This window comes from Schistocerca serialis, chromosome 5, assembly GCF_023864345.2.
Source record: "Schistocerca serialis cubense isolate TAMUIC-IGC-003099 chromosome 5, iqSchSeri2.2, whole genome shotgun sequence".
NCBI lineage: Eukaryota > Metazoa > Arthropoda > Insecta > Orthoptera > Acrididae > Schistocerca > Schistocerca serialis.
The window spans coordinates 500,213,517-500,227,734 of NC_064642.1; positions in this window are offsets into that span (position 1 = coordinate 500,213,517).

Here is a 14,218-nt window from a genome sequence, read left to right on the forward strand (position 1 = left end):
TTGTCAATGAGCTGTGCTTTTGTGCCCGCTATTAACTATATCATTTCTCATGACCAGTGATAAACGTGTTTGGATTTATTCCTTTCATAATTAAAAATTATTGTTTACTAACTGTGCATTATTGCCTTATTCTGCTCCACGTTACATTATTATAAGGAAAATTGGTCATTAAACCGATTGATCCAATGTATACTTACATTTAGGGTTTTTTTTAGTGTGTGAAGGGCTACGCTTAGCTGAAGTACATAAAACATAACATTCATCTAATTGTCGGTTATTATGCAGATTTAAGACGGAACTGATGAAAGATATAGCAGTAATGGTATTGAAATAACAAGTGATCATCGAGAGGTCTGCGGTTATCATTCTCTTCAGAAGTCAGTGAGACAGAAATTATGTGGGTGTAACTGAGGGCACCGAGAATTAGTTACAGGAAACCTTGCATTAGTTTAATGTTATTTAAAATCATGAATAAGGTTCGTTGGAGGTCGCTAAGTGCTCTCTTTCTTAAATACTAGATCAAAAACATTACGCATATATACGTGCCGTCAGTCAAGCTGCCCTCATTAAAACCCACGGTTGTTAACTGTATTACTTGTCTTACTGGGTTAAACTGTTAACATCAAAGTAGATGTCTCAATGAGTAGACTGTGACAGTGTTTTAAATGTTTAATACGCGAAATACCTTTCCATGGTTGGCTTGCAAGCTGTGGTAAGAGCACTAGAATGCGCCGGTATAGAGTATCCGAGGAAGTGGATAAAGCGACATCTGTGCGTAGAAACATGCACTACATGAACGCTGACGGCTGCGGCGTGCACGCTGTGACCCGGAAGTTGCACATGTGCAGCAGCATCGCACGCGTGCAGAATTTCTGGCCGGCCCTGGTTTAATATGAGGCCATCGTTACTGGCCATATGTCTAAACATCTTATGTTCTTCTAGGACTTAAGTTTTCCACCTTTTCTTCTCTCTATATAGAATCGTGATTTCGTCTTCTGTTTTTAATTGTGTCCCGATATTAATAAATGCTCTGCGAAAGTAGAACTAAGAACATTAGTACCCTTCTTCCCCAGCAAGTGTTCCTTATACCTAGTGTTAAAACCCCTACCATACTGTCCGATATAAAACACCGGGCAACTATGGCAGGTGATACTGTAAACTCGAGAACTACGAGACAGGTCACTTGACATTTTAAAATTATATATTAAATTTTTTTGAACTGTTATTAGTTGTGGAAAACAACTTTGCAGCCACATATTTTAACAAACAGACGGCGAAATCTAAAAAATGATTCAAATGGATCTGAGCACTATGGGACTCAACTGCTGAGGTCATTAGTCCCCTAGAACTTAGAACTAGTTAAACCTAACTAACCTAAGGACATCACAAACACCCATGCCCGAGGCAGGATTCGAACCTGCGACCGTAGCGGTCTTGCGGTCCCAGACTGCAGCGCCTTTAACCGCACGGCCACTTCGGCCAGCAGACGGCGAAATCTGTACGATTTGTTACCGAAGAACGATACTGAAATACATTTTCCGGATACGCCGGTTCCCGTGAGATCACCGAAGTTAAGCGCTGTCGGGCGTGGTCGGCGCTTGGATGGGTGACAATCAAGGCCGCCATGCGCTGTTGCTATTTTTCGGGGTGCACTCAGCCTCGTGATGCCAATTGAGGAGCCACTCGACCTATTAGTAGCGGCTTCGGTCAAGAATAACAACTTACGACCGGAGAGCGGTGTGCTGACCCCACGCCCATCCTATCCACATCCTCCACCGAGGATGCCACGGCGGTCGGATGGTCCCGGTAGGCCACTCGTAGCCTAAAGACGGAGTACTTTTTCTTTTCTTTTTTTCTCATCATCCGGTTCGTAACCGTTATTAAAGACCACTGCTTTAATTAATATAATTCCTTTCTTTAGTTTAGCTAGTGATTGTGGTGTGACCATAGCGTGATGAATAGTGGAATAAAAGAAAGCTATCTGATGGGACTGATCCGAAGACACAAATCGATCAGTATTCGTGGCCTTGCGGAAGATATCGTAACGCACAAGTGAAACTATTTTACTCAAGGAGGTTATTAAATATTTCAAACAGTTAGTTAACCCTTTCATTAGTTTCATTGTATATAATCAAAACATCATCTACGTGCCTAAAGTAAGACTGAGAGCTCAATTCTCTACAGCACACTTTCTGAAAAAAATTTCTTCTTGTGAATTTATAAAAATGTCGGCTAAAAGGACCTCTAACGGATTATTCATTGCAAGCCCATCCGGTTGCTGAAACAGTTTTCCATTAAATTTAAAAGAGATGTATTTAAATGTTATTTGACTTGAGCTTCTTAGCTCGTCATGTATATTTACAATTTTAACGTCGTGCTATTTATGTAACCACTAGTTTTATTTCGTTTACTCTTTTCCAGTGTGGGCAAGTATTAAGTATTTCCGACGTTACTCTTATAATATGTTTGAACGTTATATACGACTTCCCTCTTAGGAAGAGACCTTTAGTGGTATCGAAATCTGATTAAAAATGGTTCAAATGGCTCTGAGCACTGTGGGACTCAACTGCTGTGGTCATCAGTCCCCTAGAACTTAGAACTACTTAAACCTAACTAACCTAAGGACATCACACACATCCATGCCTGAGGCAGGATTCGAACCTGCGACCGCAGCAGCAGCGCGGCTCCGGACTGGAGCGCCTTGAACCGCACGGCCACTGCGGCCGGCTGAAATCTGATTAATGTTTATATATTGAACATACGTAACCGGTCAGCTTTATACTTTATATATTGTTGTATAGTTCATTGTTCTAACTTTTAAGTGAGATTTTATTCACTCTGATTGTTGTACTGGACAGCTGCTAATTAATGGTATTGTAAGTGATTCGATTGGCATGATATCCATGTCGTCTTGGATTTATCTAATTATCACATCTAAAAGTGTATATTATACTTAAATCTTGTTATATTGTATATGTATATCAAATGGGAAACACTTTCATGATGTTCTGCAAAATATTATTTGATCACGACAGTCGGCCTACATTTGAAGCCATCTACAAGTCGCATTCTCTGTTGTATGAAGCCTTGAGAGGTCCATAATATGTCAGGTCCAGTGGTTACATACGATGTGATGTATTGGATGGGAGGGATAGCAATATCATTCCCTTCTGGCAACGAAGCAGATAGCAGACAAGACTAACGTGACTTTCATGATTGTTTAAAAGAAGTAGAATTGGTGCTGCAACGGTTGGCTCAACATAGGAGATGAAGTGGCGTAGCTAATCCACGAATAGGTCGCGTTGATCCATCTTTAATTCCTAACGGCTCCTATCATAACAGCATTTCTTCCACGCAATAACTGAGCATTCATTCGCTTTGTCTTAAAATAAAAATAAAAAAAAACGGAGAAACGTACTGAAGTACTAAATGTGCAAACAACTGTTGTTGCAGAACCTCTTTCACCACTTGTTGTCATGCCCACTTCTTTTAGGCTCTTTGGTGCTAAAATCTTCGAATTTCTTTGGGTGTTAGAAATGTCTGTCTCGTCAACATCGCAAATACGAATAGCATGAAAGCGATAATTACTTCAACAAATTTGAAAACTATTTTCCGCACCATCTCTATGGTTAACCCATAAAATAGTTTGCTGCATTTTAACTTAAGTTCCTCTAATTCCATTTCTTGTTCTTTGGAAACATATCGAGGTTTTGGTTGCTGTATAACTTCTTTTTTGTGATGGTCGTGTATAGCACGTTTTGAAACAGAGAAAGTAGCAGCTGCTTCTCCTAGCGAACATGTTTTGTTCTTGATATCCTTAATGGCTCTCTCCAAGTTGACTAATTTGTATTTGGTCACCATGTTTTTTTTTTTTTTTTTGTAGCGGTAATAACGGACGGTTGGGATTATCGCACTCAAAACGTCCGGCATCGCCCAACACATAAGGTAATGCAAAACAATGTTTTCATCTGAGGTTAGAATCACATGATGCACTCGTTGAATACGTAAAATGTTGTTTAATTAGACCTTAATTCTCAAGAAAGATACCGCGTTTCCATGTTATGTCTAAAATACTGAACATCTATTGAAGTTTACTCATAAGATATATCAAATTGTAGAAAAAATATGAAGTAAACACATCTTGTACAGCGAACACGAGGTCAATTCACGACTGTTTGTTCGGAATTTCGTTCAGGTTCGACTCACCATAATATCATTGGAAATATAGTCTATCCTTCTCTAACATAGCCAAGCATACGTGTCCGCCCTTGACTCACGTCCGTGATTTCCCCATTCTCCCCTACATAACTTAATTGTACCCAAAAAACTGACAAGGGAACATCCCCATCGTACCCCCCTCAGATTTAGTTATAAGTTGGCACAGTGGACAGGCCTTGAAAAACTAAACACAGACCAATCGAGAAAACAGGAAGAAGTTCTGTGGAACTATGAAAAAAAAAAGCAAAATATACAAACTGAGTAGTCCATGCACAGGATAGGCAACATCAAGGCTAATATCAGCACAGGAGCGCCGTGGTCCCGTGGTTAGGATGAGCAGCTGCCGAGCCAGAGATCCTTGGTTCAAGTCTTCCTTCAAGTGAAAAGTTAAATTTTTTATTTTCAGACAATTATTGTCTGTCCGTCCGATGTGATCACTTTTCTTGGGAGTGGTTATCACATCCACAAGAAAACCTAAATCGGGCAAGGTAGAAGAATCTTTTTACCCATTCGCCAAGTGTACAAGGTAGGTGGTCGACAACATATTCATGTCATGTGACGCACATGCCGTCACCAGTGTCGAATAGAATACATCAGACGTGTTTTCCTGTGGAGGAATCGGTTGACCTATGACCTTGCTATCAAATGTATTCTGTTACCATTGGAGAGGCATGTCCTTTCGTCTATTAATCGCACGGTTTTGCGGTGCGGTCGCAAAACACAGGCACTAAACTTATTACTGTGAACAGAGACGTTAATGAACGAACGGACAGATCATAACTTTGCGAAAATAAAAACAGTAAAATTTTCACTCGAGAGAAGATTTGAACCAAGGACCTCTCGCTCAGTAGGTGCTCACGCTAACCACGGGACCACGGCGCTCCTGAACTGACATTAGCCTTGATGTTGCTTAACTTATACATGGGCTACTCAGTTTGTATATTTTGCTTATTTTTTCATAGTTCCACACAACTTCTTCCTGTTTTCTCGATTGATCTGTGTTCAGTTTTTCAAGATCTATCCACTGTGCCAACTTATAACTAAATCTGAGGGGGGTGCGATGGGGAGGTTCCCTTGTGAGAACATATTCTCATACCACAGATTTATGCTACTAAGATAATCACTACAAAAACTACTGTAAAAATATATATACTTTATTAAGATCTTTGTCAGGGTTATAACTGGGAACTGACTAATTCTAAATGCCAATAAGGAAGTTTTCGTTTCAAGTGCCATTAACAGTAGAGCACTCATCTTTATTTGTGATAATACAAGTACATGCCATAGAAGTAATGCTTTAACCAGTAGAACTGTAGTCAACAAAAGCACTTTTTTACAAGAGAATAACAAAGTAAAGGCTAAGAAAAAAAATCTCAGTAGTGACATTATTCTTAAACAATTCCAATCGTAATATCAGGTATTGCAAAATAAAACTTCCTATGATGTTGAGGAGGAAATATCAACATTGTCAACAAATCTTCCTGTTTTCCAATTGGCTATCACGGCTTGTCTTTCAGTTAGAGTATGGCGGGGGCTTATAGGCGCTCAACATCGAGGTCATCAGGCATCCCCTCTTTCGAGTATACTGACATTTTTCCATTCTCTGTTTCGGAGTAAGAATTTTTAAAAGCTATTTGAGGTGGATGAGTGTGAGGCAATTTTGTCATACTGCATTTCGAGAACACGCCCAACTGCGTTCTCAACGGTGTTTCAGGAGAACCTTTAAAATTAAAGAGGTCAGTTTATTCATTGGCATTACATCGAATGGGTTCACAATTTTAGCTGACTCAAAAATCTTGCGTAAATGTTTGCAGAACAACGGTCTTGTTTACATTACCGTGCGCCATCTATGAGGACGCTATGAAACCTGATGCCTTAGAATTTTTTATTCCGTCCTCAATATCGGTTGATGTGTTTCACGCCATGCATATTACTTGGTCGACTTTCCCGCTTCGCTGACGGAAGTTGCAACCGTCTGCCATTAGAGGACTCCGAATTGCAGCTTGTAACGTGGTGGTGTGTAACTGGGTCGGTGCGTGAGAAGCAACGTACTGTAAAAAACGGTTCAAATGGCTCTGAGCACTATGGGACTTAACTTCTAAAGTCATCAGTCCTCTAGAACTTAGAACTACTTAAACCTAACTAACCTAAGAACATCACACACATCCATGCCCGAGGCAGGATTCGAACCTGCGACAGTAGCGGTCACGCGGTTACAGACTGTAGCGCCTTTAACCGCTTGGCCACCCCGGCCGGCTCAGCGTACTGTAATCGATTTTCTAATCGCTGAAACCGTGTCTACAATTGGAATCCATAGAATACTGAAAGCTGTGTACAGTGATGACTGTATCCACATAAGTAATGTGCGACGTTGCGTTATTCATGCCAGTAATGAAGGAAGCGGTTGTACTAACCCCAACGCGTGTGACAGATCTTGGATTGGAAGACCGTGAACAGCAAGCGGCGAGACTCATAGGAATCGGGCTGATGGATTCATCAGAGAAAACGGTCGGGTAACACAGACGCGGCTCTCAGGTAGGTAAGGCATTTCATGAGAGCGTGTACAGGACAACATTGCAGAACTGCGGTACAGAAAACACCGTGTACTGTGGATGCCTCGAATGCTCACTTCTGACATGAAACGGAGGAGATTGATGGATTCCTTAACAACACTGTGACGGTTGATGAAAACTGGGTTCACCATTTTGACCGTCGCAAAGAAACACCAACGCCAAAAAAGTGAATACCATGAGAGCAGCAGGCAAGTTATGCTCACAGTGTTATGGGCTGTTTTAGATGTGGTGCATTTGGAATTCATGCCTAAAGGCACCACCTAACACTCTCCAAGGCACCGCGAGATCCTCAGAAGACTGAAAGCTTCGAAGAGCTAGTCCATACAGGGAGCAGCCTCTTCTTCGGAATGACAGTGCCGGCCTACACGCGAGCGCTGCGATATCTACAACAATCTGACGCCTTGGGTTCACTGTCATCGATCCAGTACCGACTGGTTACCATGCGTTTTTCATCTACTTCCAAAACTTACAGAACAACTTCGAGGACTTAACTTTGATAGTGATGAAGCGGTGCAAACAAAGGGATCTTGTGGCTCCATCAACAAACTTACTCATATTATAGTCACAGATCAACAAAGTGGTCTCTCGTTGGTATAAATTTGTTCGTAACCATGATAAATGTGTCAGAAATAAATATATAGACTTGAAAAATATAGATGTAGAATGTTGATAATGTTTGTTTTATTAAACAACCTTTGACAGTTTTCATATAAAATATGTGGAGGCGTTATTTTTTAGCACGCAGTCTTAGTAATGATACTTTGAAACATTTTCTACGTGATTATTTGTACTGTCATTACGACATTCGCTGCGTCTCCATAAGCAATGACTGCGTTTGCTAATAACGATCACTCTTGTACATTTAGATAGTGGAATGCTTGGGTGACATCACGGCCAGCAATATTGTGCTTCACGAACAATATTTACCATCATGTTTTCAAACCCAACGACAAGTGATCCATCAACCGAGTTCCTCGTTAACACGAGAAAAATACAGTGAATATATAGGCCTTCTCATTCAGAAACACGCTGATAGTAACATAAGAGGTACGTTCAAACCAGATGAAATTGTAACAGGAACGCTCACGAAAGTCGAACAGGAATCCACAAGAAAAGGTGACACAGTTACCGCGAAACCTTGTTGGGTAAATCCAGAGAACTTGAAAGGGAAATGTGCACGTGAAGAAGCGTTGACCACTCATTCGTATAGTGTATCTACAGCTAGAGCTTCATCTAGATCTAGATCTACACCTAGATCTAGATCTACACCTAGATCTAGGTATACACCTACATAGATACTCCGCAAGCTACCGTACGGTGCGTGGCGGAACGCATCCTGTACCACTACTAATCATTCCCTTTCCCGTTCCACTCAAAAATAGAGCGACAGAAAAACGGCTGTCAATATGTCTTCGTATAAGTCTTAATTTCTGGTATCTTATTTTCGTTGTCCTTACGCGTGATGTATGCTGCAGAATGCAGAATCGTTTGGCAGTCTGCTTTAAATGCTTGTTCTCGAAATTTTCTCAGCAGTGTTTCTTGAGGAGAATTTCTCCTTCCCTCCAGGAATTCCCATCGCAGTTCCCGAAGGATCTCCATAACACTTACACGTGATGTTTGAACCTATCGGTAACAAATCTATCAGCTCGCCTTTGAGGTGATTCGATGTCTTCCTTCAATCCGACCTGGTACGGATCCCAGACACTCTTGAAGTACTCAAGAATGGGTGGAACCAGCGTCCTATATGCGGTCTTATTTACAGGCGAACCACTCTTTCCTAAAATTCTCCCAATAAACCGAAGTCGACCATTTGCGTTTACTACAACTGCTCGCGTATACTCTTTCCATTCCATATCGTTTTGCAACGTTACGTCCAGCTATTTAATCGACTTAAGTACACTGTGTCAAGCAGGACGCTAGTAATACTGTATACGGCAAGTTGTTGTCCACCCTGTCCGGAAAATCATTATGTGTAGAGAACAACAGCAGTTCTTCCCTGGGACACTCCTGACGATGCTCATGTCTTTGATAAACACTCACTGTCGAGGACAATAAAATAATGGTTCAAATGGCTCTAAGCACTATAGGACTTAACATCTGAGGTTATCAGTCCCCTAGACTTGGAACTACTTAAACCTAACTAACCTAAGGAAATCACACACATCCATGCCCGAGGTAGGATTCGAACCTGCGACTGTAGCAGCAGCGCGGTTCCGGACTGAGCGACCGACCGAGGGTAATATACCGGGTCCTGTTACTTAAGGAGTCTTCGAGCCACTCACATATCCGTGAGTTTATACCATGTGCTCATACCTTCGTTAACATCCTACAATAGGGCACCGTGTCTATAGTTTTCCGGATATCTAGAAATAATGGAATCGGCCTGTTGCGCTTCGTCCATAGTTCGCTGTGTATCTTGCGACAAAAGTGCAAGCGGAGTTCCGCAACAGCGATACATTCTAAAACCATGCTAACTCGTGGATATAAGCTTCTCAGTCACGAGAAAGTTTCATATATTTGAACTGAAAATATGTTCAAGAATATTTAGTAAACCGGCGTTAGGGATATAGATCTGTAATTTTGCGGGTTCGTTCTTTTACCTTTCTTGTAAACTGGAGTCACCTGCTCTTTCTTCCAATCACTTGTGACTTTGTGCTGGGCGAGAGATTCACGATAAATGCGGGCTACGTAGAATACAATTTCTAAACCCAAATCAGGATTCCATTTGAACCTGGTGATTTATTTGCTTTCAATCATTTCAGTTGTGTCTCTTTGCGAGGGATGTTTATTGCTATGTCGTCCATACAGGAATCTGTCCAATTGTTTGACGTTATGTTTGCACGATTCTCCTGTGCGAACAGTTTCTTGAACGTGAAATTTAAAACTGCAGCTGTCGTTTTGCTATCTTTAACACTCATACTGGACTGGTCAATAAGGGATTGAATCGCTTAACGATTTTACATAGGACCATAATTTTCTCGGGTTCTTTGCCAGGTCTTTTGCTAGTGTGTGACGGTGGTAGTTGTCGTACGCTTCGCTCACAGATCTTTTCAACGACGCAGGTACGTTGCAGAAATGCAGAATATATATATTTCTAAAGCCCAAAAGAGAACAAACTTAGCAAAGCGAAATGACTTTAAAATAAATTGACGATAGTCATTGCAACGAGAAGAAATGTGGGCCTGAATTTGTGTTATGTGAGAGAAGCAGATAAATGCTGTAAATTACCTTGAACGTGCCTTAGTTTTCCATTTAGAGTATCCAGCAGTGCGGTGGAGCTGTTTCCCCTTTTTTGAACACACAAATTCGGAATGAAGAAAATAGCTGATTATCGAAGTGATAAACCACACTACTAATTCGGTTCGTACATATCATTTTACTAGATAAGTGAGGCATCATAGTACAATGTCTTATGGCAACAATGATCATTGCAGCATACGATGATCTGCCTTTTATTGGCACCTGAAAGCCAATACGCTTGCACAGAAATTGTATTTGTTACGATTTACAATTCTCTGTACCAGATCTGTAGTCGAGTGGGTAGTCGTTAGACTGACTGTGAATCGTGTATCCGACTTTTGTAAGACAAAAAGATGGCGTTCCGCCAGCGTGGTGCTTTTAAATAGATTAAACACAAAGAATGGTATGATTATGGAAAATGAATTCATAAAACTAAAGTTTAACAAACAACGAATTTAATGTAAAAATAAGAGAAAATGATTAATGCACAGTAGGAATATTACACTCCACAATTCCAAGATTCTGCTTTACACATCAAAGCAATATAGTCTGAAATACATGATTCTGTTTCATTGAAAATTTAATTATTACAGTTCAGAAAAGTTTAAAATCTCGGAATTCACAATAATGCCGAGAGAAATAAAGCAATAGGTGATGCAATAAACGGCTTCCCAGCATTTCGGGGAAGCAACCTTTGAGCACTTATAGTACTGTGCGGAAACACGCGATCGGATACTTATGGACGGAGTAATACAAGTAAATATTCCAAAACTAATCAAGACACACAACACAAGCCTTTATCACAGTAAATAAGTTAAGTTAGTCTCAAACAGTTCCTCACGCATTTAAATGTCTTTTCAGCAGCGTGGAGCTCGGCCAGACAAACGCATCTTGCTTCTCAACATCAAAAACAGGGCTCAGTGTCTCTCACCGACTGTACCATTCAAGTCCGTACTAGTAATGACCAAGAGTAATGGCGAACTCTTGAAAGACCATACGATCCACTCCCTCGAACGTATGGTACAGGTCGAGAGCAAATGGACTCAGCAAAGACTTAAGTTACATATATACTACAAATGTAGTGTGTGGACAGAAAGTTGGAAAGTGTGGGTCTCAGGGGGAGCGTGCCAGGGATAAGTCCCTGCTGTCCCATTATCGTCTGGGTCCTCGGTGGGTCAGTCGATTACAGTGTCTACCATGTAAGCATGAGGTCAAGGGTACGAGTCCCGGTCGGGGCACACATTTTTCAATTGTCCCCGCTGATATTTATCAACGCCCGTAAGCAGCTAAAGGTCTGGATTTCATTATAATTTCACAAGACTTCAGTTCGTCACAATGATCGAGCAGATAGGTTGTTAGAGAGCTCCCACCCATATATCGAAGCCGGCTAGAGCAAATGTAAGCTACGAAGTACACAAAAAGGAAAAATACACGGCCAGAAAAAATTGTAACACCAAATAAGTAATTAATATAGAGTAATGCAATTTTGGGAATACATTGGTGTAGGTAACATATGTCACGCAAATGTGCATGTATTGCGTTGCACAGGTGCCGGATGTCAGTACGTTGGATGGGGTACCACGCCTGTTGCACATGGTAGTAGATGTAATGCCACTTCCTCGTACGAGAAATAAAAATCAAAAATTAGCTCCCAATATCCCAAAGATTTCCCCCCAAGTTCCAAATTCCCAGAAAAGTGAATAAGCGAACGAAGTTCCATTTATCACTATTATTAGGACAATAACAAGTAATTAAATCAGGAATCTTAAGACTTGACAATTTAGCAATCTACGAAAGAAAGATTAAATTTCAGTAAAATTGTGAATGATGACTAAGTATAATTCAATGCACTGTCACTACGTTACGAGAGTTAGCCGAAGCAGGTCATATACTTGAATGCTTGTACATGAAGAACGCTTAGATTGTTTTTGAGATTGAATAATTGCGATCTATTATGGCGCAGTAATACCATCTTCTGACTTCAAATATCACGGCATTAGAATTCGAACGGAGGACTTTTACCTACGAGAATAAAGTGAACTTTTAACTAGATAATTGAACTAAACATTACTTAGACAGTGATTTACGCAACGACCACTGATAGACAATTTTCATTCGTAGCAGTTAGTGGTTTATGGAACTTCAGTGATAGGTCCGAAGCATATAATTTAAATCCCCCCAACACCTGGGAAAGTTTTCTTCTCAAGGTTCGGTTAGGAAGTGACTGATATTGTGCAATAAAACACCCTCCCGTGCCAAGTCGTGCATTTGTGATTTAAAATTCTATCAAATTATTGATATGAAACTCCCGAGTAATAATTACGCGCAGCGATAATATTTGACTGTAGCGCTCGGCGCTTGTGTAGAATCTTTGACTCAAATAACAAGCCCACTGTTACGATTCCTTAGATACTTGAAATTACGTCCAGCTTGTAGGGAATTTGTTGTGGATGTGACTGTATTGGTTTTATCATTAATATTTCATCATTAATCAGTTAAACATCGATTACGAATGACTAATTACGATTCTTGGTGAAGTAAATATCTCACGCACGTCGACATTTCGGTTCAACACTGTTATTTTGTGTAACGTCATCGTAACTTGATAACGATCTCAACAATCTACTGACTGTCACCGAGTTTTAGCCGAGGCCAAGTACAAATCAAACCAAATCATCAAGAAAAAGAGGCATTATATATGTCAGTACGGATATAGTAAATGATGTCTGTTGATGACGCTGGAATTCTCGTTCCATGATGTCCGATATCTGCTCGATTGGAGACAGATACGGCGATTGAGCAGGCCAAGGCAACACGTCGACACTCTAATGAGCATGTTGGGTTACAACAGCGGCGTGTGGGCGAGCGTTATCCTGTTGGAAAACATTCCCTGGAATGCTGTTCATGAATGACAGCACAACAGGTTGAAACACCAGACTGACGGACAAATTTGCAGGCATGGTGCATGGGATAACCACGACAGCGCTCCTGCTGTCATACGAAATCGCACCCAAGTGTATAGCTCCATATGCAGGTTCAGTGCATTTAGCACTTAGAAAGGTTGGTTGCAGGCTCTAAACTGGCCTTCTCCTAAGCAACAAAAAATGGTTCAAATGGCTCTGAGCACTATGGGACTTAACATCTGAGGTCGCCAGTCCCCTAGAACTTAGAACTACTTAAAACTAACTAACCTAAGAACATCATACACATCCATGCCCGGGGCAGGACTCGAACCTGCGACTGTAGCGGTCACGCAGTTCCGGACTGAAGCGCCTAGAACCGCTCGGCCACTCCGGTCGGCTCTTAACCAACACACGGCTATCACTGGAGCCGAGGTAGAGCTAGCTATTATCAGAAAACACTATAAATCTCCACTCTGTTCTCCAACGAGCTCTCGCTTGACACTACTGAAGTCGCAAATGGCGGTGGTTTGGAGTCGGTTGAATGCACACTGCAGGGCATCTGGCTCAGAAGTGTCCTTAAAGTACCCAATTTGAACAGTTCTTTGTGTAACTGTGGTACCATGTGATGCCCAGACTGTTGCTATAGATGCAGTACAATGTACCAGATAATAAAAATTGATGATCTTTCCTCTCGGTCGTGCCACATGACTGTACGGAGCCCGGCCTTCCTGCGACCGTAAATTCTCTTGACCACAGCTGTCAGCAACCATGTACAGTGGCTATATTCTTGCCAGTCGTTCTGCAGTATCGCAGAAGGAACATCCAGCTTCTCGTAGCCCTACTACACGACCTCGTTCAAACTCAGTGAGATGTTCATAATAGCGTTTTTGTTGCTTTAAAGGCGTTCTTGACTATCATCAACTCACCGAGTCCAGTTTCAGAGGTAACTAACGCTCACTACCGTTACAGTATGTACTTAAAGAAAATTTAATTTGCACCCTCTGAGTGGTGCTATTAGCCGCACTCTTGTGCGACTGGTGTGAAATTTGAACAAACATCATTTTTCTGATGTAGAAAGGCTACCAACTTTAGTTTGTGTCGAAAGGAGTTGTGATTTTTTTTCCGCCATTGTATGTTGTGATCAAATGAAAGTGCTTGGTAACAGACACTAGTCAAACTTGAATTCAATTGAGACCCTTGGACCATTATGAATATCTCTTGTAGGGATCATGAGAATAAGATAAAAGTGATTAGGGTACGTAAAGATAACTTGGGGCGTACGCC